The sequence below is a fragment of the Hippocampus zosterae genome, chromosome 21, assembly GCF_025434085.1.
Source record: "Hippocampus zosterae strain Florida chromosome 21, ASM2543408v3, whole genome shotgun sequence".
In the NCBI taxonomy this organism is placed as follows: Eukaryota; Metazoa; Chordata; class Actinopteri; order Syngnathiformes; family Syngnathidae; genus Hippocampus; species Hippocampus zosterae.
Window position 1 is genome coordinate 5211103 of NC_067471.1, and position 27131 is coordinate 5238233.

Below are 27131 nucleotides of genomic sequence, written 5' to 3' on the forward strand. Positions count from 1 at the left end.
CATTTTTTTTTTTCATATGCAGCCTTATTTAACAAATAAAATATTTAACCCGGCGGCCCGGTAGTCCAGTGGTTAGCACGTCGGCTTCACAGTGCAGAGGTACCGGGTTCGATTCCAGCTCCGGCCTCCCTGTGTGGAGTTTGCAGGTTCTCCCCGGGCCTGCGTGGGTTTTCTCCGGGTGCTCCGGTTTCCTCCCACATTCCAAAAATATGCGTGGCAGGCTGATTGAACACTCTAAATTGTGACTAGGTGTGAGTGTGAGTGCGAATGGTTGTTCGTTTCTGTGTGCCCTGCGATTGGCTGGCAAGCGATTCAGGGTGTCCCCCGCCTACTGCCCGAAGACAGCTGGGATAGGCTGCAGCACCCCCGCGACCCTAGTGAGGATCAAGCGGCTTGGAAGATGAATGAATGAATGAATATTTAACCCATTGAGGGACAGCGGTGGCCTTTATGTTATTATTTTGATATGTTGCCATCGACTTTCTTCCTTCAAAATAATTCCTTTATTTTGGCGAGTCCATTTCATGTGGCTTTCTGTTTGTCTTTTGTTTTTACCCGATCGGCTTCCCCTTGGTCCACATGCTTGTTTTGGTTTTATTTTATTCTATTCTGTTTCGTCGGGCTTGGTTTTGGTTTGGTTCTAATCATCCGAAACAAGTTGACTGAACTGCCAATCTTCGATATCCGCTCACCCCGCCAATTATCCATCACGTCAGTCCTTTGCTGTCAGCTCCCTCCGCCTGCCAGCCATCTCGGAGCTGTCTCGTCTGCATGAGAATTTTATCATTAGCTCAGAGTCTATTTGGGTCCTGTGCTTCTGTTGCGTCTCCTTGTTACTTGACATGTGTTCCTTGCCCTGTCAATTTCAGTTTTTCTTTGTCCAAGATCAAAAGGAATGTCAGTTCAGTAGCCCACCCTGCGGTCGGCGTGCGTGTTAGAAGGCGCGGCTGTTTCTTTTTCTCGCTGCCTAACAATCCTGGGAGAAAGGGCAGTATCAAAAATACCGCCAAATTAATTTGACAGATGTGACTTAAGTGGCAGGCACATTTGGATGTTGATGAGTGAGGATAGAGTAAACTTTCAGACCCCCCCCGCCCTCCGGAGCCCCTCTCTTTCCTTCATTCCGCATCTCCCACCTACTCTTCATGCACCAGCCACATCTTCTCTCTCTCGTGTTCTCATCAGACATTCCACTCACGGCGTGCGTTTTGCTGCCCCTGGCCCTCCGGTGGTTGCCTCTCCTGAGTGATTAATTGTCCTGCCCGGGCTTCTTCGAATGCACCCCAACTCTTCCATCTACTAGCCCGCCCCTACTGACAATGAGATGAGAGGAAAGTTTCCCCTGTGACATTGGAAATCTGATTTAATAGAATCAATCATAGGCGGCAAACATACTCATGCTGTACTGACTTGCGAATCGAAGTAAAGATACTTTACCTGTGTAGAAAAAAAGGGAACTGGCTCCATCGTTGTCAGAAAAAAAATTAAAAAGCAAACTCGATGTACTTGGTGTCATCTTGAGTCATATTTGACCCAAAGGAACTATGTTGACTGAAGAGGAGGAACTTCACTCTGTCATGACCTCGTCTCACACATAGGTAAGGAGCTTTGCTACCATCTTGTGGCATCTCCAGGCAACTGCAACCGTTTTTCGGTGAGTGTCGAATGACTTTTGCAGCGGCGCTCGGCCAAACAATTTGTCACGAATCTTGAGTCATATTTGACCCAAAGGAACTATGTTGACCGAAGAGGAGGAACTTCACTCTGTCATGACCTTGTCTCACACATAGGTAAAGAGCTTTGCTACCATCTTGTGGCATCTCCAGGCAACTGCAACCGTTTTTCGGCGAGTGTCAAATGACTTTTGCAGCAGCATTCGCCGAAACAATTTGTCACGAATCTTGAGTCATATTTGACCCAAAGGAACTATGTTGACCGAAGAGGAGGAACTTCACTCTGTCAAGACCTTGTCTCACACATAGGTAAAGAGCTCTGCTACCATCTTGTGGCATCTCCAGGCAACTGCAACCGTTTTTCGGCAGGTGTCAAATGACTTTTGCAGCGGCACTCGGCGAAACAATTTGTCACCAGTCAAGTGTCCGTTTTCGGCATTTCTGTGTTGCTGATCCTGGACTTGAAGCGGTGTTATTTATTACAGGCGCGTCAAAGTGAGTGAAAAATAACCCGTCACGCAGCCAGTAGGGAAAATCCCCAGCTGAGTCATTTGCAACCGCGGCTGAAGGGTCCACAGTTACAGCATTTGACCCAAGGAGGGACTAATGGTGCGTTTGGCAAGCAGAAAAAAAATGAAGATGAAGTTTAGATACATTTATGCTGCTCGCACAGAATTTAAAGCGGTTTATAATAGGACAAAAGACTCCCAGGATGTCGGAGAAATAGTTCTGAAAGTTTCCAAACTGGTTTAACAAGAGTCGTGCAGTCTACAGGCTAGTTTTGAGGGGGGCGGTGGGGATGTACGAAATGCAAATGCTAACAAATATAAATGTCGTAGAATGCGTTAAATGACAACCAACACCATCTGAATGTGTTCGGGGCTCGCCTCCTCCATAGCGGTAAATCAAATAGTTCCCAACCATCGGAGAATATCGCACCTCCACGCGTCCTCCACATTTGTTTCTTGGCAGCGGACTCGCTAATCTGTAATCACATTGTCCACAAAATAGCACCGGTAGACAGAAAGCGCTCTCATAGTACAACTGATGTGGCTATTTATCTCCGTTGTCTCATCCAAACAAGAAGTCTACACCATTAGGGGAGAATCTTTAAGCGGCAGCCTGGGGAGCGTGCTGGCTATTTGTTTCTGCCTCATTGCAGCCTTCATTGTGTGAGCCATTGTGTTTGCGTATTATGTTTGTATCGATCATGGTGAGACAAAACACGGAAACATTCTTGGTTGCAAATTGCAATCCAAAAGTAGCACCTACCACCTACTGTTCTTTAATAGCGTTGCAAAAAAAAATGCATCAAAGACGGCCTACCAAGATGCGCATTTGAGTCAATCTAATTAGTTTATTTCAAATTAGACCTACATACAAAAAAGGTTTCAAGAGAAACGTTTCAGAATAAGGCAAATGTATTGTGTCTAAAGGAGTCAGTAAAAAAGTTCAAACACAATCTAAGGACATTTAAATATGAAATATAACATTTTGGGGGTCTTCTCTGGGAGAGATTAGAACGGTTAATGGCCTTTGCATTCATTTCCATGTGAAAGGTTCGTTTGAGATTTCAGTACGGGACTCTGTACTGCTCTAGTTATTTCTATTTTATTTGCTCCAGTTCATTTCATGACTTCAACAGTTTTGTTGTATTCATTTGATTGACTGAATTATTTTTTATTCAATAATGAAAATGGAAAAACTGCACCCCTATTTTTCTCTCCTGCTGCACAGCTGTTTGCAATTAGTACACTTGTCACTTGCAGCCTCGCCTCCATTTTGTCCCCCAGGAATTCGTTTTGGAACTGTGACTCACATTTTTGTATTGAAAAAGGATCAACTCATATGTAGCAACATAACAAGGGGTAGGACTCGATAAGTTTCTTACTTCTTCCTACTCCTTTGAACAAAGAATTGTGATGATGACTGTTTTTTTTCTTTTCCTTTTTACAGTTTTTGCTTGCCTTCACTCTTGTCAATTTGTTGTTGTATTGTGTTTTATATGTTCGATAAACAAACAAACAAAGAGTGCGTGAAGTAAGAACAATATGGTACCAACGCGAGTATAATGGAGAATGTAATTATACATAACCGTATTATGTGGAACAATAAACTAACATTAGTACTACTTATAATCGTGCTTATCATGTAGAATTGAGCATTCAGGACAACTCGACCTTGTTTAGCTTGTACGCTCCCGATTTATTCATTCATTTGTTTTCTTGTACAAAGGAATGGTGACGTCAGACATTTTTATCATTGGCTTGGACATCATTTCAACAGCTGGACGATTAATCTCACTCAAAATGTTTTTTTTCGGTTTTGGCTTCTCTCGATCTTTAAAACCAGTGGTCTCCAACCTATTAAATAACTTAAATTGCTTGGGTTTTATTAATTTGGAATCTGAACGATGTTGTATTTTGAAAAATCACCGGATACTACGTTTCCATAGCGACCAGTGTGTTGTGGCCGGATCGGACGCTCCTCGCGATTTATGATTCGTGTTTGTTATTGTGTTTCGAAAATATCACAGGTTTCAGGCAGGTCATATCATATTATTATGTTGTATTTATCCAGCCGTAACGGCCGGCCCCTGAAAATAATGTCTGTCAAGTTCCCGACATTTTAAAACTACCCCGAAGGCATTACGTTGCTGACGTATCGTACGTGTCCAGGAAGTGATTCTGCTCTCCCGGATCGTCGTTTTGACTGTTTCATAACACATCAAGGTGGCGTTTATTGTAAAAACAACGTTGCCCAAGGTTTTAAGAAGTAAATCTATTGCCATTGAAATTCACTTTGTTATTTTTCCATCATCATTATCAAATATCGTGTGCCGTTTGAACATTAACACGGGGCAGAAATGTAGAAAAATCCGAACCTCAAGGGAGATGTTTAAGTCGATTCTGCTGAATACCACCAGAGGAAGCCACACTTAGACAATCATATATGATATACTCTGTCATTGTATTATGTTTTTAAATGCAGACATGTACTTTAAAAAAAGTATATTTATTTTATCCTGCTCTCATTGGAGTGCGCAAATGTGGTGAAAACACACCTGTAAAACATTTTTTAGTGTTAGTTAAGAGACCTTGGGGGACGTTTGGTGCCCTATTTCTCCTCTCTGTCGTCCCGTATTGATGCTGTTACAGTGGGGGAGGGGGCGTGGATGTGGGGGACATCACCACTGGCATTGATGTATCGTTTGGTCCTCTTCCATTAAAGCAGCCCTGACAGGTAAAAATTCCCAGGAGGAGATGTTCAATTAAGAAGCCAAGGGAGAGGGACTGTCGCTTGACGTTCTCGACAGTGTCAACCGTTTGTGGTGGCCCACAGTCGTACTCGCAAGGACTGTTGTTGGTTATTGACGGATATTAAGATGACATTCCAACCCCGGCCCTATTAAATTGCCTTATTTATCCCCAACAGTCTATTCTCTTCCGTTGGTCGCCTTTTTCGTGGCTGGACTGCTTCCACTCTTATGTGTGTCAGGATGTTTGATTTATTATTTTCTTCACATTGCGGCTGCTATCTTTTGCCATGATTGACAGAGTTAACTCCAACTACATCGGCAAGGGGGCCTGTTTCATTAACCAGATTTTACATTTGTCCCCACAGGGCCTGCATTTTCTTCATCCTTTGGTCGATTGGAGCAAAACCTGGAACGAGCTCAACGAGCAAAGTAGGTCGCTAGCTAGCTATCGATCTCTTTCTTGCAAGATAAAAATAATCAAATAATGTTCATGTTTTCTCTCTCTCTCCTTTTTCTAGGACTTCATTTCTGTATTCTGCTACCAACCGTGTCGACCCTGCATCAATGGACCCACCTGTCTGTTATGACCGTGTTCCTTCCACTGTTCCACCTGTGCCAAAACGTGGAAGTGTGCTGTGGTTTCATCGGTTACCGGTGAGTTCAGTTCGATTTTTTTTGTGTGTGTGTGGGGGGGGGGGAGGAAGTGATTTCGCTTTTGTGATGAAACGGATTAAAAAAAAAATCCTATTATGGAGGATTTTTCGGTTCTCTGAAGTTCTGATGTTTAAATCATTGTTCAAATGCTGTAAATAAAAATTAATCCGTTACCGATCAGCTTCCTATAAATCATATAACTTTTAAAAAAACTTTTCGTTCAACCTCAAAAGCAAGTGCTATTAGTACAGAACATTACCAAACAAAAAGAAAAATAAGTGCAATTCTTTTGTGCTTGCACATCATCAAGGTGCGACCGTATTTCATTTTTTCGCGCCATCCACAAACAAGGAACGTGCTGACTCTTTGCCCCCACTAGCTTGGCATGGCCGTCGGCACGCCACTCGAAGGGACGTGTCATGGCTACCTCTTGTTCTGTGGTTGTTTTGATAAAGAATCTGTTTGTTAGTTTTTTTCCCTCATTATTGTGATTGCCATTTAGTATGAAATCTTTTTTTTCCCCGTTCCCAAACAAGAAATTGATCTGTATTATTTGATCATGGTTATAAATTTATCAAACACGTTGACGTGCGGTCTTCGGAACGACGACAACTGAGAGGCAAGTGTGGCATCAACCCAAGTCAATATACCGGACTGGACATCATCAAACTCATTTGGAGTGGGGGGGGGGCATTAAAGTTCATCTGCTAATGATAGATAAAAAAACGAATGTCGTGTGCATGCCCATGCAAATTTCCCTGGACCGAGCCAGCGCTTCCCCTTTTAGAAATCAATCTAGCCATTTGTTCTCAGATGTCTTCTTCGTGACGCGTCTTTGCATACGGAATGAACTTTCACTGTTCACTGTCCAAAGCCGTTATTGATCTCTAAAAATGGCCCGTATTCAGCGGAGATTTCCACTCCGTCTGAGCAAAGCGGAGGCAGATCCTTTCCATACATCAAGCAGACAGACGGAGCACTTTATTCTCCTTTTTTTCCGTCTTTCTACTTTGCCCAAGTCGGATTCTCCCAGTCACTTTTTTTTTTTTTTGAGCTCTTGGCAATTTATCCACAGTCCTTTGGAGACAGCTGGTTAAGAAAGGGGCAAAAGGGGAAGTGTTGTGAATCTTAATCTAATTAAATGCAGGAAAGTAGCAAAGGCGGGAGGGCAGGGGAGGGGTGGGGGGTGCACTCCATCAGTTGATCTCGCGCGGCAATACTTGTGACTAATGAGCTCCAAGGTCAGCAGTCACGTGTCCACGCCCAGATTGACTTTCAGCGGCTCACCCAGGGCGGTGGGGTTGGGGGAGGGGGGTTCGAATGTGCTCGGCAAGTCTGATATGGAGGAGGAAAATACTCCAAGGCGTGCGAAGTGAAATCCCCTGTCGACTTCCACAGGTGCACACTTCTGCAGCCGTATAGGCAACGCCGTTATGAGCGCTAGCTATGGTGGTCATGAACGTAAACAAACAAAACAAAAAACTTCAAGCTGTTTATTATTGCCGTGGCCAGTTGAAATGTATTTGTCAAACAAAAACAAATTGGGTGTTTAACCACCTTAACTTTGCCTGACGGAATATGCTGATGCACAATAAATAGAACGAATAAATAAAATAGACGAGCTAACAAAACTAGTGTCGATATTGCAGTACTTGTACATGTTTCAACAACTTATATTTTAAAAAAGCAGTAGTGATACATGCAGACATATTATACAAATATTACAATATTACATATACAAATTATTACATATTGTACAAATATTCAAAAGGCATATATTCTTTATCCTCCTGCGAAAAAACAAATTGGGTGTTTAACCACCTTAACTTTGCCTGATGGAATATGCTGATGCACAATAAATAGAACGAATAAATAAAATAGACAAGCTAACAAAACTAGTGTCGATATTGCAGTACTTGTACATGTTTCAACAACTTATATTTAAAAAAAGCAGTAGTGATACATGCAGACATATTATACAAATATTACAATATTACATATACAAAATATTATATTGTACAAATATTCAAAAGGCATATATTCTTTATCCTCCTGCGAAAAATCACATTTTTACAGCTTTTTTGTGACGGCCTTTCTTTCTGTTTTGTCATTCAAAGCTGCATGTCGATGTTCTATTATGCTGCAAAATACCCATTCTATTCTTTGCTTATATTCTTACTTTGTATGTTACTCTGCTTTTAAAACGTACAATACTGTAGAATGCTTCATAATTGTTTTTTTTTTTTTTGAGGCAGGGGTGGAGGGCCAGTCATTCTCACATTTAATTGAAATTTCTACTCTAAAGTTAGGTAAATACGTCATTGGCATTTGAAATAAACGTTTTGATGCTCCCTCCTTGATATTCCCACCGGATGTTTTAAAAGACTCGCTTCACAAGCGAGCGCGTTTTATTTACTCTTCACACGTTCAGGCCCTAATAAAAAGCGTTGGGAGAAAAAAAGTAATGCGTTTTTGTTTTTTTTTGCCGGCGTTGAATTAAAACAAAGGCCGGATCGCCGGTGTGAAATTACTTTGACCCGTAATTATATCGTGTGGATATTCACTTGACGGCGTGTGTATATTTCTTCAGCGCCATCCTATGCGCTAATTGCGTCGTCAATAATAGAGCGGGCAATAGTCACCGTTGAGCGCCGTGCATGTCATCAATTTACTTGCTCCTTCTCAGACCCTCGTTCCGGGAGTCCATCTGGAATTGTTGTTGGTTTTTTTTTTCCCAAGCGCTCGGTCCCATAACAGCGGTCGCGAAGAGTGACTCGGTCGCACAATAATGAGCCTTTTTCCATGCAAACGGCGGCGCGCTCGGCACGTGTGCGAGTGCAAAAGCTCGTCGGCGACAACAGCCCGGTGCCGTACGGGATGAAGGTCATCGGGCCGTGTCATTGAATAGAGATACCTGTCACTCCGTTGGAGGAACAGCCAATTTTCTTCCCCTCAGGAAAAAAAAAATACGCTACGATATCATTTTTTTCGCAGCCGAACGAGCTTCATTCGGAACAGGTTGAGCCTGGGGTACGCTTGGTAAACATTCGGAGCTGTTGTCGGTGCCAATGTGGCCCAGAATGGGCGGGGCTAGTGCTCGAATAATGTCGCGGGTCTTTCGGCTCGGCTAAGCGGCGTGCGGTTTATTTCGCACATATTTGGAAAATTTACACCAAATTTACACCACGGTTAAATATCGGAAACTCTGTAAAAAATCCGTGGAAAAAAATGTGAATGTTTTTTTTTTAATTAAATTCGAAAAAAATCGGTGGAAAAAGCACTTTATGATTTGAATGTACAGGTATTTTATTGTATTTTAAATGTTTAAAAACAAACCGTTCGTAAAGGTATTTCCCTGACGTCCAAAGTTAAACACAACTGAACGGTGCCTTATAAAAATGTACCGGATTAAAAGCAAAACATGGACATCATCGGCATTTTCTTGCCGCATTCTGGATGGACCAGCATTAAAAACTTTGCCCTTCTGAGATATTCCGAGCCACCGTTCCTCTCCTTTTATTCGTCTTCCGATTGACCGAAAGCTTCTATTCAATCGTGTCAGTGAGTTTAAATCATTGATATTGCAAAAAAAAAAAAAGAAAAAGTCGTTTGTTTGCAGCCATGCACCCGAACCCAAAGTGTCATCTGTCATCCCTCGTCATCAGTCAACGGCTCGTTTGGACAGATATAGGACAAGCTTGACGTGACAAATTAAGCCAGGCGGGGGCCCTTCGGCTTCCTGTGGGCCAACAAAAGCACCGGTGGATCGCAAACTAGCGAGAGGTTATTTTTCCGAAAAAAGCTTCACGCTGCAGTTGGGCTGACAGTTGAGCTTCACCGGGACGTAATCGGCTTGGCAAGTGATCCAATTTCGTTCATTTTTATTTATTTTTTATTAAAGATGTCAGATGTCAAAACGATTTTCCTAACGACGGCTCTGAGATGACACCGCATTGCTTTTAGCGGCTAATATCAGAAGCGAGCGAGCCACGCCCGATTAATAAGTTGTTGATGAATTATGCCAGCGATGTCACAAAAGAGGATTTTTGACCTCCTCCAAGGCTCCTGCGACTTGAAAAATAGTGCCTTGGCGCCAGCAGGCTGCAGAATACTTTTCATGGTACGCATAAATCTGTTGACAAACAAAGGAAGACAATCGCGAGTAAGCCTGAGGATAAAGAATATATGACTGTGAGTATTGTCTGCGCTGTCATGTTGTGTTCTTTTGCGTTCAAATATGATTTGTTTCAAGGTTTCTTGCCCTATTTGGCATTTTGCAAAAAGCCGTCTGTGGCGCAAATGAACTTTATTTCACGAATGGAGTCAGTTTGCATATGACCTTTTAATATAAATGGGGTGGCGGGGGGGGAGTCATTATTATGCTGATAAATGGCTAAATGACAGTTTGCTTCGCTTTGTCTGGCTCAAGCCTCAAACCAGAAGCGCTCCTCCGTCTGGTTCAATATTTAATGTGCCTAATCTGAAGTCACACTTAATATTTGTCAAAAGCTAACATCTCACCGCAAGCGGTTCTCACACTGATGTGGTAAATTGAAAGACGCCGACTTTCCTTTTTCATCATTGGAAATTAGTTGAGTGGTAGACCGGTCATGATTGCTGGAGTGAAAGCGATCGTTTTTATTATTATTATTTTAATGACTGCTTGCTTCAAGCCAGTTGAGTGAGAACAAAACATAATTTCACATTGTTCCTTCACGAAACACTACTTAGCTTTATGCTAACGCTCCATGCCTAAAAAAAAAATCACCCGAGACTCGATAGTTGGACACAAACGGTGCAGCAACATATGTAGACAGACAATGTAACACTTGCAGGCATACATTCTTTCACCCTTCGGGTTACCGCGGTTACAACAGCGGACAGCCTATCATGTTACAGGATGCATGAAAGGGTTAACTTACCGGGTCGCCGAGTTACAGTCGCTGAAACCGCGGGGACGGATAAATTGCATTTCCAGTTGGTTGAACGGGGAAGGTTTCAACTGAGTTCATTTGGGGTTTCGGAAATCAATGTCGGCCATCATGTCCGGAATCTTCGGCGTCGGCTGCAAAAACAAGTCATTGTCTCTCATTTGTAAAGGGCACCTTTTTATCTCACCAATGTTTTTGTTTCCACTCCACCGGGAACCCCGTGCAACGTATTCACCAAAACGAACGCCCCTGATTGCGGCATATTCATCAGCCCGTTAAATTGCCTCTCGCGAAAAGTGAAATTGTCTGTGTAATGCGATCAATTAAGAGATGCGCTTCGGGAAAGCGGCGCCAACCTGCTGTTGTTTTTTCCGGTATGGAGAATTTACTTGTGTGAATAATGTTTTATTTGATTTGTCGTTGGCGGGGGTGGGGGGTGAGTCATTAATGCCAGCGGACCGCCGGTGAGGCTCGACGCATGTTTCGTGCTTGCTGGACGGCTTCCAGAAAAGAACTCGAGGAACTATTTCTTTTCCTCGCTCTTAGTAACTGGCGGTTATGGAGAAGAGTGTGTGTGCGCGTGTGTGTTCTTGTACTCATGACATTGTGAGGACCGGCATGAGTTTTTAACCAACAGAGTGAGTACATTTTGACGAAGTGAGGACATTTTGGCCAGTCCTCACTTTGACACCCTCTAAATTGTGTGTGCATGTGTGTGTGTGTGTGTGTGTGTGTGTGTGTGTGTGTGTGTGTGAGACTCATCCATAATGATGCCGAAAGAGAGACGGAAGTCGATGGAAAAAAACCTTATTTTAATTAAAATTATGTACAATTAATCCGATGAGAAAAGTCATTTTAATTGAGGAAAAAAAATTATAGCATATGTAAAGTGTCTTGATTTTTTTTTCCTTTAATTTGTACAATTAAAAAAATGTGCATCAGGTCATTTTTAGGTGAGGTGAAAAAAATATGTTGAGAAAAAATAATAGTATCATTATTTTAATGACATCTGATGATTTCAAGAAAATATTTGTGTGTGTGTGTGTGTGTGTGTGTGTGTGTGTGTGTGTGTATATATATATCTATATCTTTATCTATAAAACCCACACTCAGGGAGCTGAATTAGCTGCACTCTGCATTTGGCATACTCGGGAATAAACCACCGCCTGGCCAAATGTCATGTTTACAACACTAAGAATGAGCTCGTACTGCCAAACAAATGCCGCGCCCGCCTCCCCCCCCCTGGTTCATATTTATGCTCCCAGATGGACATTTGTTGAGGCCGCCCCCAGAATATCATCCATTCTATTAGCCGGGGAATTAGTATGCTGACGCAAGTTTTGTGTAAATGTCAGGCTGAACTCTCGCCATTGTGTAATCCCGCCCTCCCCTCAATTGGCCGATAATTGCTACACTTGCACTTCAATCAACGTCCAGCGGTTCAAGATGAGGCTCTTCCTCCGATGCTGTGACGCTGCGAGTTGAATGGCGAGTCCAAGGCGGGGTTTTCGTGTATTTATAATGATCCCCGAATGAGCTCATTCCTTTTTGTTGAATCGCACTTGTTGCGTTCATAATAAAATAAATAAACAAATGGATGACAACAGTGATTCACCGAAGGGGGGTGGTGGGGGGGGGTTGGTGGGGGGGGGATTTTGCATCTCCGAGGGCTTCTTAGCTTTCCTCCTCAAAGCGAAACTTCCTCGCAAGGTGACACCCTGTCACCGTCACTCGTGACAGTTCCACCCACGTTCCTACCTAACCTGATTAAAGCCTCTCAGCCGCTGGTGAATATCGGCTTCAGAGTGGGTGGAGTGAGGAGGGGGCTGGGGTGGGTTGGGGGGGCGGCGGTCGGGAATCCGGGGCGGCCGCAAGCAGATGGTGGGCTGATTGGAAGGATTAGTTCAAATTAGCGAGAGGGCTGTTTCCTATAAATGCGTGAGGATTCATCAAGCGCAGAGGTCGCGGGTGAAAGTCGCAGGTAATGTGGAAAAGCCGGATGTGGGTGTAGATGTGGGTCATCGGAGAGCAGATGATGCATCGGCTGAAATCATTTAAAACATTTATTTTTCCCCGTGTTGGTGCCACTACTGGCCTCAACCACACCTTGGAGGCTGTGAAAACACCATCTGCCTGGCCTCGCCCTTTCGCGGTGGAATTTATTTGGGTGGCGGCAAACCTCCCCGAGACGCATTTGACGCAGCGTAAACGGAAATGGAAGAATGGAACTGCCAATCAGGAAGTAGACATTTATAAATGGTCGAGGTGCAAGGGTTCGATTCTGGCTCCGGCCTCCCTGTGTGGAGTTTGCATGTTCTCCCCGTGCCTGCGTGGGTTTTCTCCGGGTACTCTGGTTTCCTCCCACATTCCAAAAATATGCACGGCAGGCTAATGGAACACTCTAAATTGTCCATAGGTGTGAGTATGAGCGCAGACGGTTGTTGGTCTGTGTATGCCCTGCGATTGACTGGCGACCAGTTCAGGGTGTCCTGCCGTCTGCCCGAAAACGGCTGGGATAGGCCCCAGCACGCCCCGCGACCCTTGCGAGGATAAACGGATGTGAAAATGGATGAATGAATGGATAGTACAGCTGACGAAATCACTTCGCGGTGGAAGTCTTCGTGGATTATGTAGTTTATATGTGTACTATACTGCCTCCTGGTGGCTAAGACATGCACACCATTGAAGCGTGACATCACGGTGCATTAACACGCTTATTTTTCCTCTCATCCCGTTAAATATAATCAGGTCAACATTGCACAATATATAATGCACTTTAATTTTTATGCACCATAAAAAAATAAAATGAATAAAAATGCCGTTAGAAAATATCATAACATTGTGCTCCCGTACATAACGGCATGAGATCGCTCACAGTGTTATCGCCATAATTAATGAATCCAAAAAAGTGGGAAATAAATAAAGCACGACAGTGACGACAGTCGAAGTAAGTCGGGTATATTTTATTCCTTTCGGAGGAATACAAAGAGATTATTCATGAAGTCTTTTCATTGGGATCCATGCTGAATGTAGGTGAGCTCCTCACTCTCTGTGGTGGTCTCGCATACGGCGGGTGAATAAACTTCTCCCCGCGTCACCAAAATATACGGAACTGTATGACACTTTGAGAGTGGTGGCGCCAGTAAAATCCGCAGCCCGACAGGCGCACAATGAGCTGAAACTCATTGTGAAACTCCATTAAAAGCCGGAGGAGCTGCACACCCGATGATAAGTCCAGGTTGGCTCGCCGCGCCAACATGTGACAGTCATTTCAGATATAGTTGCAGCAAAAAAAAAAAAAAAAATCATCTCAATTATACAGTCACTGCTTTGGTGCTTAAATGTTTTTTTTCCTCCTCTTCCTCCTGAGCTTTTCTTCCTAAAAAGTATGTTTGATTTTGTGAGCAAATACTAAGCACAGGTTTTGCAGTAATGCCGCAGTTGTACTTGAAATGATTCATCTACAATATATTGCGCATAGAAGTTAGCAGGTGTACTTAAATTCACTTGCAACTCAGCTGTACAATAGACAGTAATTCCATAATATAACTTCGGGGCTTTTTTTTTTTTTAGTAGTTTCCCAATTTTGACTGTAAGGGGGGAGCCCTGATGCCCCAGAACCCCCAAAATGAAACTATTAGTTCAAATTATGCCTTCGGTGCAACACAAATTACCGTATTTTCCACATGATAAGGCGCGGCGCATTATAAGGTGCACCTTCAATGAATATCCATCCATCCATCATCTACCGCTTATCCGGGGCCGGGTCGCGGGGGCAACAGCTTTAGCAGGGAAGCCCAGACTTCCCTCTCCCTAGCTACTTCTTCCAGCTCTCCCCGGGGGATCCCGAGTCGTTCCCAGGCAAGCTGGGTGACATAGTCTCTCCAGCGTGTCCTGGGTCTTCCTCGGGGTCTCCTCCCGGTGGGACATGACCGGAACACCTCACCGGGGAGGCGCTCAGGAGGCATCCGAATCAGATGCCCAAGCCACCTCATCTGGCTCCTCTCGATGTGGAGGAGAAGCGGCTCGACTCTGAGCCCCTCCCGGATGACTGAGCTTCTCACCTTATCTCTAAGGGAGAGCCCGGACACCCTGCGGAGAAAACTCATTTCAGCCGCTTGTATCCGGGATCTCGTTCTTTCGGTCACGACCCATAGCTCGTGACCATAGGTGAGGGTTGGAACGTAGATCGACCGGTAAATTGAGAGCTTCGCCCTTTGGCTCAGCTCCTTCTTCACCACGACAGACCGATACAATGAATAGCTTCTTTTAAAACTGTTTTCATATATAGGACGCACCGCATTGTAAGGCGCATCAAATAGAAGCTACAATAGAGGCTGCAGTTTCACTGTGCATCCACTAGAGGGTGGTACGCTAAAGGGAACACGTTACAATGCAAAACAGCTCTATATCGAGCATTACAAATTGAATGTTTTTAGGTGCGCCATACAGTGTGGAAAACAGGGCGGGTTTTTGTTTTTTTGTCTTTGGAAACATTGCTATTGTGCTTTAGCTAGTAAATGGAGAAAAAACATGGACCGACATGACACGAGCGGGTGTGATCATCATTGAAATAAATGATGCGTGCGCGAGCTCCGCCGCCGTTGATGAATGGAGCTGATCAGCGGAGACCAAGGCAAATAATGTGCTTTCTGATTCCTCCAGCCTGGATGTGACACTGAAATAATGTGAACTCCATCAGCGTAATGAGGTGGACCGACCTTCTTCGAACACCCCCAATGTCGCCTCGGTGAACGCTGGTGCGGGTTTTGTCTGCTTGTTTTTCCCCACTCTCACTTTAGCCAGCAAATGTCCCCGTAATAAATATTTTCATATTTATGATATTTTGTAAGACCTTCAGGTTACAGGGTGCACGAAAGGGTTAATATTATTTGTCTGGCAAAGGGCATCCATTTTAAAGGTGTCAGATACACCGCCCCACACCACAGGATAATCAGTTAGGATAATCCTTTTGGAGACATCTGAGGATCAGACCCTTTGCTGACTTCAATTGGAAGGGGATGAAGCGCAAACTCAGACCAATTAATCTGGGATGTGTGTATCCTGCGTTGTCTTGTCAATCACCGGCTCAAAACCTTGCGTTCATAATCCGATGTGATCCGTTCGAGCTGACGTCGATCGGCTTCATCGATATGTGAATCGGGGTGAGGAAAGCAAAACGATAAAAGGTCATTCCTTTTTTTCTGTCCAATTATAGGCCACAAGCGACGAAGTGTTTTTTTTTTGGGGGGGGGGGGTACCTGCTGCTTTCGACACCCATAACAAGCGTTTCTGTCTTCCGGTTGCAAGTTTGCACTCGTCCTAACGGTAAGAGTGTGGTAGCTTAGCGGTGCCTCGTGCATTGTTCTTGGCAAGAAGGGGTAACGAGTACGCCGGCCCACTCGGCGTACATTCGCGGCGGACCAAACAAGCTCTCAGTCTCACTGTGAATTTTTCGGTAGCAGGGATACAAAGCGCCTTCAGGGCACACTCAGAAGTTTGTCGTTTATTGATCCCTTGTGAAGTACAGCTGTGATTCGTCACAATCCCGATTGAACCGTTTGGCCTTTAATCTGGCGTTGCGTTTGTTCTATTTTAGTTTTTGTACACTGATATAAGTGCCATCGATTTCTTGTTTTACTTTGACTGAACTTGAAGGCCCTGATACAACCCGAAGAGCCAGAAAACTGCTATGTTGGCTTCATTTGTGCAGTCTGTTGCCGGTAAGACTGTGGCCTAAATCCAGACAACTCTTTTCCGACAAAATTTTTAAAATGGCTAAGGCATTGGCCTCGGACGCTAAGGCAGCCAAATTAAGCTAACGATGGTCAAGTACATGCATTTCATGTTATTGCGCTATTTCCGTAATTCATCTGTAACTCAGGAATCCGATACAACTTTAGAAGCGATAACATTTTCCCACCATTTTTAGCTCATTCACCAAAAATGCTAACGTTATGCTTAGGACTTGAGGACCTGTTACATACAGTCTGTGACGATTAGCAAGATTAGTTTGCTCAGCCATTGTAGCTAGCTACAAGCTAGTGATTGTAACATTTGTACACATTTGTTCTTCCTCCGCGTGCTTTGTTTTTGGTTAGTCGAGTTTTTCTATATTTGGATTTAGAGGCCTTTGTTTATGCATTTACTTAGTTGATCAATTTTATCCCTTAACATCGTCTTAGTTGCCTTATACACAACGTACACGCTCCAATTCAAGTCAATTCTTTTGGCTATACTTACTTGTTGTCGTTTTCCAAAGTGAACCAGAAGTCCTGGATGACGCGCAAGCATTTGGCATTTTCATTGGAGCGAGATGGAATCCATCCGGCAGATTCCTGAAAATGTCAAATGCAAATTGGAAGGCTTCGCCGTTCACAGGCACCCCAGAAAGCTCTTAGCCCGGGCGAGCCGCAGCATCAGCTGCTCCGCCGCGAGGACCTCTTCAGATCTCATTTGTGGAAGCTAGTGACATTCCGTGAACCTCCCCGCGTCCTCCTCCTCTTCACCTTCACTTTGACAGTTTACACTACCGAGCCCCGATTCCACTCCGCGTACACCCCAACGGCGTTTTAATCAAAATGAAATAAGACAAACCGGTAGGCTACATCCTATCCGTTCGTTTTAATGATTATAAAAAAAATACCGCGGTGAACAGCCGGTGTACAATTTTTCAAAGCAAAACATCAATATTTCTCAAACTTATAAATAAAATTTATTATTATTGTAAACTCTTTTGACCGGCCGGCAGATGTTCCCTGCGAGCATCGAAGCCAGCAACCGGGTGCGTTTCAACACCGCGGCAAGCCGACTCCCGACTGTATGAAATGAAACGGGACTAGCCGTGTAATTGCTTCTACGGGGACCGCACCGGTTTCAGTCATACACTTTGTGATTGGGTATGCGCTGCCGCTGCCCTCGCAGTCGCGGCAGAATAAACAACAAAAGGGGAATAGAAGCTCTTTTGGTCCATAGGCTTGCGCGCGGCAACACCTCAGGGAGATAGGCGGCCATATGTGGCCTTTGCCGGCTGTGACTGCACACACGTTAAGAATTTGATGTCGACTATCCACACCTTCCTGTCAGAGGCTGCTGCCGGGTAACACAACAGGCATGATAGAATGTGACAGCTGGTGCCGGGTCAATTGTTGCACACCTCCGGTTGAGCATGAGAAGTCTTCCCCTTCTCCAGAATTCCCCTGTGGTGTCTTATCCTGAAGCACACGTGACCCCCCAAAAAAGTCATCTGATCATTTTAAAGGAGACGTCATGTGTTTGCTTGACTAGCCTAATAGTGTAAAAATTAGTGGTCGATTTTAAAATATGAAAACAACAAAACGGTCCATTTCCAATGTGATTAGCAATCATATTATTCATATAGAGCACAGGTGTCAAGATCAAGGTCCGGAGGCCAGATCTGGCCTGCGATTTCATTTTATGTGGCTTATGGTCTATGATGGTTTGTGTCCACACTGTGTTGTAAAACAAGGCCTAGTTATCCTAATTTATTTTCTTGTTTTCTGTTATTTGAGTCAGTGGAAGCCTGCAGTGTTCAACAGAAAAGGCCCCGGAGCGGAGCCTTGTTGTACTCCGCATGTAATTTTGGTCTGCTCGGAATGAAAGTGATTTAGTGTCACCAAATATTCAATAACGGTGGCCTTTTCAAAAATAGCAACATCACGAAAAATATCTTGTTTTTTTATGTCACATTTTGTGACATCAAAAATAGCCATCGTAGAGGTTCTTGGTTCGTACTTCCAGCTGTTTATTTGCAAGTATCATCTTCCCAATATGTGATACATCCCCATATGCCCATGAGAGAACCCGGAATGCCATTTTCTAGTGTTGTGCTTGATGAACTCATTGTTATTCATCCACCCACCACTGTTGCGAGTCACCACAAACCCAATTGTATCACCATAGAGGGCTTCCTGTGCTCCTGGAAGCTATGTTTTCTTAAAACATAGAGGTTTTTTTTCCTATCCACCTCCTGCGATATTGGGGTTTGACAAGTAATTATGACTGCTCGGATAATAATTAATGAGGCAACATGGTTGTTATTATGATCTCCCTTCTCCGCATAAGTGTCACCTGCAGGTGACATCATATCCAAAACTAATTCAATTCTTTGAGCAAATGACATCATATTTCAACTGGCATCAAATTAAACTCCGCCCCCCCAATGACATGTTGCATCGCGACAGCAATTTAAATGGAGACAAAAACCAACATTACAGTCATAAGGCCTTATTTAACAGTCACTTCACTTTTGACAGCTGCATGCGTTTGGATCCCCCCCGGCCCCAAACTGCTGAGTCGGGCTTCCATCAGTTGTAGCCGCTGGGCGTTTTCGCTGACTGATACGAATCCCGACAGGATTTCGTCCTGTCAAGACACAAGTCAGTCGAATGGCACTCCTGTTAAATTGTTCTCATCTTGATAATTGACAAGCCGCAAATTAGCTATCAACTGTCAGCCCACCTCCCCGTACCCGGGCTGTCTGTCTTCTGTAAAGATTGCACCTACTACTTTGTTATTCGATTGGGAGGATACAGCGAAAACTGGAGTGAAACCACAAATGGGCTGTCTTGGGTTTTTCCACACGGGCTGGAATTTCATTAATGCAATTCAGTCTTCGATTGAATGATTATATATTATACGTAAGTTACTGAACTGTCTTGGGCAGCGATTCCTTTGCGTCACACTTTTTGAGAATCACGGAATTTGATCATATGTTGCTGTTCCCTGAAATAATCAAAATTGAAGTTAATGCTTTCATGGTTTTCTGCTGAAGTGATTCGAAGCGAAATGGCGTCCGAAACCTGCATTTAGTCCGATTTATCGTTGCTTTGGCGCAAGCAAGTTCAGGTGTATCAACATTTCATAAAAGCGCAACTTGTATCTGTATCTTGAGTGTGGGAGTGATATCAGAGAGAGCGACGTGACAAACGTCGGCACCGAGTGGAGAAGCGTTAGCCTCGGATTGATGATCCGGGCTGTTTTGATGGATGGCGCTTCAGCGTTCGGCTATCAGCCTTTCTGTCATCGTCTGAGCGGCATCATATCAGCGCACACAAAACGCGTCGATACATGCTGCACTCTCATTTCATTTACGCAACACTAGTCGTGTTCACTGACGAGATAAAATACGACCCAGCCCCCCGCCCCACCAAAAAAAAAACAGTGGCCACGATTGTATCTCCACAGATATGACTGATGATAGACGGGCTTCGCCCCAAATGCTAACATTGAGAATGAAATAAGAGCTGTGCGACGCACAAAACCATCGACATACTCACAGGCATATATTCTTTATCCTCCTTCAAGAATGACTTGCATGACTGAGGCTATAATAAATAAGATCCACCAGTTTGTCCTTAAGTGACGTGCATTTCGTTTTAAGATACCATCCGAGATCCACATGCCACACACTGATTACCACTAGAGGGAGCCTAGAATACACCTTCCGAAATAAATCCATAAATATCAATGGTCTTCATCTGGTCTCTGCTTTGCCGTCCCCCGATGCCTGGCCTGCTTTTCACCCCCTTCTTCATGTTTTTGAAATCAAATGTGGCATATTCATGATCAACTCATACATTATTTCCTTGGCAAGCACGGCGACGGATGGGCTCGCGCGCCTGCCTCACAATTCTGTGCCCTGTGATTGGCTCGTGACCAGTCCATCGGCCGACTCAAAGACCTCGTCCCATCTGCTGTCGACTAAAACGGAATAAAATGCAGCCAATACTAAAATAAACGTGTGCGTTCGCGGCACGCGACTGACGTGCAACCGACCGACCAATCCCAGCATGCACAGTGCACAGTGTAGTGGATGCCCCGCCTCCCTTTTTTTGTTTGTGTAGTGGGAAAGCCGCGGCCGAAGTGCAAAATGTAACAAAAGTGTCATGCTTTGTTGTTCATTGCCTTTTACATGAAGGTTCATTGCACATTTTGATTTAAAAAAAAATAAATGGCACTATTTAAATTAAAACCTGTTCAGAAAACCTTTTTGAGCTGTTTTTTTTTTTACATTTTAAATGTTTTATATGACAAAAGTAATCAATAATGTGCAAATTAGTCGTTAAAAACAATTTCCAAAAAGAAACATTGTAAAATCGTGATTGTGGTTTTATAATTAAGTAATCCTGAGATACATGCGCCTGCTTTCCAATCATCTTTTTTCTTCAAATTAATTAAAAATTGACTTTTTTTTTTTACCAAACTTTTTCATTTCCTCCGAGTTATCGAATGGACATGTTCATCAGAAATTCCTGTTTAAATTAATTGCCACACATTGTAATTATTTTATTGAAATTTAAATGTCCGCATTTACATAATTTCCATGACTCACAGAATGCGAGTTAGAGGCTTAGATGTCCTATGTTTGTCCACGAATAAATAAATCCATCAACATGTTTAAATAAATACGAGGCTGACGGGGACCGAATTGATTCACATTTCAATTAGTTTGATGTTATTGCTTTACCTAATTTGAACTCATTGATTCACGTTATTGACATTTTAATAAATGGCATTTACCATCATTGAATTGTGCCACGAAATGCGAGATAAAAGCCCTGGAACGCTTTTTTTCCCCCTCCTCTCTGCAGTCTTCAAATGTATTTTTATATTTAACAAAAACCAGATGACTTGTGATTGAGAACTGGCGACGTAGAAAAACGATGCGCCGCTACTCGTGCTTGTAAAAGTTTCCAAGTGGAAACTCTCTCGCATCAAACTAATGAAAAAAACGAATACAATTATGAAAAATGCTTATGATGACTGATGGGAGGGGGAAAAAAAATATTCTACCCCAATCAAATCCTCTGTGAGAGGGGCAGAGATCAACAAATCCCCCTAACGCTTCATAAAAAGGAGTTCAGAACATTTATCCGCTTCTTCTCTGAACTCGCTTCCTTATGACCCAGTTGTCTAGTCGAACTGAATTTCTAATTTGAGTCTCAGAGAACCTAATTAAATGTCGTAGTCCCTGCGAGTCCTCAAGTTGCCAAAAAAGACCACAAGGATGTAAAAGGATTGCACTCTCTGCAACTACCCGCAACGATGAACGGGATAAGCGCTCTATAAAATGGCGGATTTCTTTTTTTGGAACTGTTAAAGCTTTGTCATCACATTGTCTTATGGAAACGGATGCATTACGCACCTTTCACCGCCGATAAAACCGTCCCGGGATCTAGAAAGCCTCTCCTGTTGACAATAGACATCGGGTGTGGATTTTAATGAGCGCACATGAATTGTACCTATGATGCCATTACGGTCACAAACGTTGGCAAAAGCTACAGCAGATGTTCTCTCCTCTCACGGTAATTGGAGCAGGCAGGGGGGAGTCGGAAGTGAGTCAGCGAAGCGAGCCAGGCACATTCCCGGATAGATCTAGGAGCTCGGAGATTAATGGAATCGAACATTAAAGCGAGACGAAATCCGGCCAAATCCCCCGGTGGGAACTTCTATTGGTCATGCACCAAAGAAAGATCCGAGATCGAAAGGAAGCGTCTCGTCATGGAGGTGTGGGGTTTCCTCTTTCCCTTTGGCATTTACTTATAAATACGAGGATACGTTCAACTCCGCAGTCACACGCTAACTTTAGTGACCGCTTGTCTGTTGCTAACCAAAACAGAAGCACCAAAAGCATTCTCTGAGATAACACAAGCCATGCTGTCTAGTTTTTCTTTCGCTAACGGTGTCATAAATATGATCGAATTATCCAGCGATATGTTGGTCACCGTATTTTACCGATATGCCTTATCTGTATAAAACAAAGACAACAACACAGTGACAGTTTGGTCAACTACTGAACCATGCAAATGCACAATACCTATTTTCGGCTAAGTAAGAAAATAAATAAAATAAAACCACACACACAAACTGTTCAAAACTGCTCTGGGGGGAAAGAAACGCTGACATCTGGAAGTTAACCTACAAATTAGGCAGTCAAGCAAACAGGAGCAGGCAACAGCAGGTATTTGCACTCGGAACCACCAAACACGACACGGATGGGCTTGACCGGTTGTGACAATGAACAACGCTCGCCCCAGTTCTCTTCGCTTCAGCAGCAGCGACTGCAATTGACCCCCTTTTGAACCCTCTGCTTTTATTAAGAAGGCCTTATCGCTGTCTAGTAGTGTCTCAGCCACTTACTCAATCCTCTCCAACCGCCGCGCTGCCGAAGCGCCACGGGAGGATGATTTATTCTTTCGAAATTAAAAACGATGTGCGCTTCAAGTGGACCGTTCATGTCTCCAGAAGGATGTACTCGAGAAGGGGCCCCCTTGAATATAAGATCCCCTACCACTTAAACTTGAGCTAACTCAACTGTCAGCGACTAAATAGTATTTTTTCAACCTTTTTTTGTTTTTTATATGCACTCTGGCATTTTGAAACATAGATTTATTTACCGACCGAGCACGCCCCAAATGTTGACTGTCTCATCAAAGTGGAGATTTAAGCGTTCAGAATGTTTTTTTTTAACCAAGCATACATGTTAGCGGTGCTAGCTAGCTGCTATACAAAGTAATCTAGCTAAAGTATATATAAATATATATATGTGTGTATGTGTATATATGTATATATACTGTATAGAATGTTTTTGAGCAAGCACACGTTAGCGGTGCTAGCTAGCTACCATAAAAAGTAGTTTTAATGACGACGTTTTAATCAAGACTACACAATGCACTACCAAGGTATTTCCAAATACGCAAAGGCAACTTGGTTATTAGTTCCTGTTCCTGTGTGCCATGACGACGCCAGGTTTTTGCGACAACCTGCAGTGAGTGTGGCTGTTGGGGAGGGCCTGTATGTACATGGATTGGATGCTTCCTGGCTGTCAGGATCTGAGCAGGCCGGGAAGAAAGCTTTTCATTCTTGCCCGTTGCCATGGGATACGTAGCGAGTCACCGTGTTGCCTGCTCACACGCAGGCACGTGCACACTCTCAGGTGGAGGGGTGGGCATAAAACAATATTGCTCAAAGTCTGTTAGAGGTACTTTCAGGGTTTTTGCTCAATTTCTTCCATGTAATTTCACATATGTAGCAGTGCGGATGGTGAGAAAATGTAATCGGTGGTGTCTTAAGGTGTTATCTGTGATTAGAAAAAAAAATGCAGTTGTGGTAATTGCGCTCACATCTGTTTGGTAGATTAAGTTGAAGGTGTTTTTGCGCATTTGGGCTCTTTGGTTTTTCACAGCTTGTGAAACAAGGTGCTTGTGATGCTAATCCATTTTTGTCGTCAAGTAAATAATCTCCACTTTTGTCTCTTTTTCAATTGAATAGGGGCTTGTGGCTAATGTAATTATCGATTCGAGCCGAACAATAAAGTGGGTCTGTAATCATCAGGGGAATAAACAACATACTGTAGTTGTGTCATTCGCTAAACACAAAGGGTCCAAGACCAGATGCCTGGAGAGTCCCGATAGCAGGGGAACTCACCGACACGGGAAACATGTTGCTCTCCTGCCGTTTTAGTTTGCGAAAGTGGCAATAACACAATACGGTGAGCCGTCTACCTCACCGGATGGCGTTAGGAGTCGGAAATAAGGCTGCGACATTCAGGGAAATTTACTCAAACGAAACTTGTTCATGGTAATTTCCAGGAGGTTACAGTTTACTGCGCCATTAAATAGTGAGTTAATTACACTGACTTGGAGATGTGACCATTTCAGGGAGCTATTTCTTTTTCGATACCTGGACTTTTGGAATACCTCCACTGGGAGCTTTGTACTCAAGAATTTTGAATCTCCTTCCCGGGGCATGGATTAGTTACTTCCCACTGTGGCTGCAATGTGTGCAGCGTGTCATTAGCCATTCAGTGAGATATACAATGCGAGTCATTTCCTGGTATGCATCTTTTGGCTGTGTGGAATGAGCTGTATCCTGGCCGCACGCTGCTTTCGGGCCACCCTATATTTATCACAGCTGTCCCTGAGGTGAGTGTACTGAATCTATTATGGTGTGTTTTGTCCCCTTCTGCCAGCCCGCTGCGTTTTGTCACCCATGTCAGTGAAGGTAAGCTGCAGGTGATTGAAATAGGGCAGGGTTGATGTGGCCACGCTCAAGTGGGTCGGCAGTAGGGTTGTTTATACCTTTTCTTTCTGATTGACAGCTCGATTTTTTTTTTGTAAGAGTATATAAAGCTTCATGACAAAGGTGTGAAATTTTGCTTACCGAAAATGCTAAATTGACGCTACTAACACAAGTCGTAAATACTGTCTGTAGCGCTAGGAATCTTCAGACAGCTAGGCTAACCAGGCTAGCTATGTGCTCTTGCTTCGCGTGTACATTTTTCTTTGATAGTGAATACAGACACTAGCCAGCTTTATCGGACACTTGTCGCTCTTCAGTCTCGTCAAGTGTGCGAACTGCTAACCAGCTACTAATGCAAGTCCTATTTGCTGTCCGTAGTGCTAGGAACTAGCTAAACTAACCAGGCTCTATGTATTACATTTGTACAGTTTATTATTATGCCGGGATCGGTTGCAGTATTTGTTGATTTGTGCCCTGCGACGATGATGCATTTTCTCGGGACATCATTTCTGTTGTTATTGTTTTTAATCCTGGTGTTGAAATGAGAAATGTGTCAAAACAACAAGAAAACTCCGGGGGGACGATTTAAAAGCAAGAAAAGCCGTTGCAGTATGTTCAGTGAAGATGGTGCATCACTAATTGCGGCTCTTAATACCTACTTGCTCTATTTGGTTTCCTTAAACTCTGCGCTTGTGTGTACTGTTTCCTCGGCGCCTTTGAGTGCTTCATTTATTACCACCTCATTTGCATGCATATTCATGAGCGCAAATGAAGGTTCCGGAGTTTTCGCCCGCTTATTATCAAACCAATCCGCTGTTGAAGCAATCTCAGTCAGGTGGTTTCGAGTGCGCGCCGATCTACTGTACGCCCATTTAATTTTAATTAAGCGAACAAAACTTAAATTGGCCGCAAAAGGCCTGCCATTAGTGTTCCAAATTGCTTCGAGGTGTGTGCCGCTTGCAAATGCAAACTTCGGCCAATCATATCGTCATCTCGCCTTGGATTTAAATGACCAGTTGAGCACGCAATGATTTGAAATGGCACAGCCAAGGAGTGGTAAAACCCCGCCATGGCTTAAAAACTTTTATCACCTGCAGAGTGAATCAGTTCGTGAGTTTCAGAAGGCGTTTTTGCCCGTGGTTGGAGCCCTGACTTCCTTTTCGCGATTCAAATCCCTTTCAAGCACAACAAACGACATCCGGAACGGCGGAGACTTGACATGTATAGATCGGGGCTTTCCCCATTTGAATACAAATAAATTGCATATACGGTATTTTCCGCTCTATACGGCGCATCCGGAAGCATCACCCGATGAACCCTACATGTGGATCGCTATTCTGATTTCTTGGGCGCTTGAACATTCTTAAATGTTCTGCAAAGCGTTTTGTTACAGCTGCAGCGGTTGTGAAAGCTCAATATATATATATATAGCTGTATTGTATTCCCTTTAGTGTAGCTCCATCTAGTGGATGCGTAACGCAACCGCAGCCACTACTGTAGCTTCGATTCTATGCGCCTTATAATGCGGTGCGCCCTATATATGAAGATAGTTTTAAAATAAGCCATCCCTTGAAGGTGCGGCTTATACTCCGAAGCGCCTTATCATGCGGAAAATATACACGCACTTCCAGTTAGAATTGTAACAACTTTTTATTTTTTGATTTGTGTAATTTTATAATTACTTAAATTAGCCTACAGTAAATATTTGATTTTTAAATACTCAGTGGTCTCCACATACTCCGCACACGAAAAGGTTGCCGTTTGAAAGCCATTTTTTGGTTTGTTTGATTCTATTGTCAGCAGGAAGCAACCGACCCATCTGAGAGCTGTAATTAACAGACCGCGACACTTTTGTGGGCACGAAGGTGTATCTTTTTTTTTTTTTTTTTTTTTACCATTCTGGAAAACCTTTTTAATAGAAGCAGAGTCAGCACAAAAAGTCTCACATTTTTTTCTGATACACGTGTTTTTAAATAATGAACGAGCGGTTTGTTTATACTAGAGGGGGCATGTCAAGAAGCGTTTTCCCCTGCCATTTGTCTTGAGAGAAAACGTGGCCCAAGGGGCTCATTCACTGGAAACAGTGTGTCGTTGTCGCATATGTACAGCATGTTTGGACAGAACGAGCCGAGATCACTTGAAAAATCGTACTTTTTTTTTTGTCACGTTCAAATTAATCTTAGTTGTTTATCCTGAAAGAATGGGCGAACTATTAACTATTAAATGTGACAATTGGATTTTTAAAAATTTTTTTAAATGTAGTGTTGCTTAACATCATGTAATTTGGTTGGCATGTCATGAGTAGACCTACGAAAAAAAATTATATTTTCTCTAGAAATATTAACTGGGTATTTTTTGTAGGGCTTTTCTTGCTACGTTCAATTCTTTTTTTTTTTTTTTCCCCGAAACCGTAATTCATCCTTGTTGAAAATCGTCGCAGCTGTCTTTGGCAGTCCATCCACTTGGACTTCAACCTAAAATCCATTACTCTCTCTCTTAAACGAGACAAATTAGCTTGGCGTCGTCGCCTTATCTCCGTGACTCATTTGCGGCTCTGTTTTGCATTTTATT

At 43.4% G+C, this 27131-nt stretch overlaps 1 protein-coding gene and 1 long non-coding RNA gene across 4 annotated transcripts in view; both read left to right on the forward strand.

Moving 5' to 3' along the window:
* The first annotated feature begins 4291 nt into the window (after window positions 1-4291).
* Window positions 4292-5474, forward strand: LOC127594254 (uncharacterized). Its single transcript, XR_007960660.1, has 3 exons — window positions 4292-4378; window positions 5277-5365; window positions 5451-5474. It is a non-coding gene; the product is annotated as an uncharacterized LOC127594254 (long non-coding RNA).
* A 1-nt stretch (window position 5475) lies between these two features.
* large1 (LARGE xylosyl- and glucuronyltransferase 1) overlaps window positions 5476-27131 on the forward strand; it is a 107708-nt gene continuing 86052 nt past the window's right edge. Inside the window, exon 1 of one of the 3 annotated variants that reach the window (XM_052056128.1) lies at window positions 5476-5586. The gene's annotated coding sequence lies outside the window, so the exon portion shown is untranslated. Of the gene's footprint in view, window positions 5587-24382; window positions 24464-27131 lie in introns of those variants that run through there. The other 2 variants (XM_052056129.1, XM_052056127.1) reach the window with 2 other exon arrangements.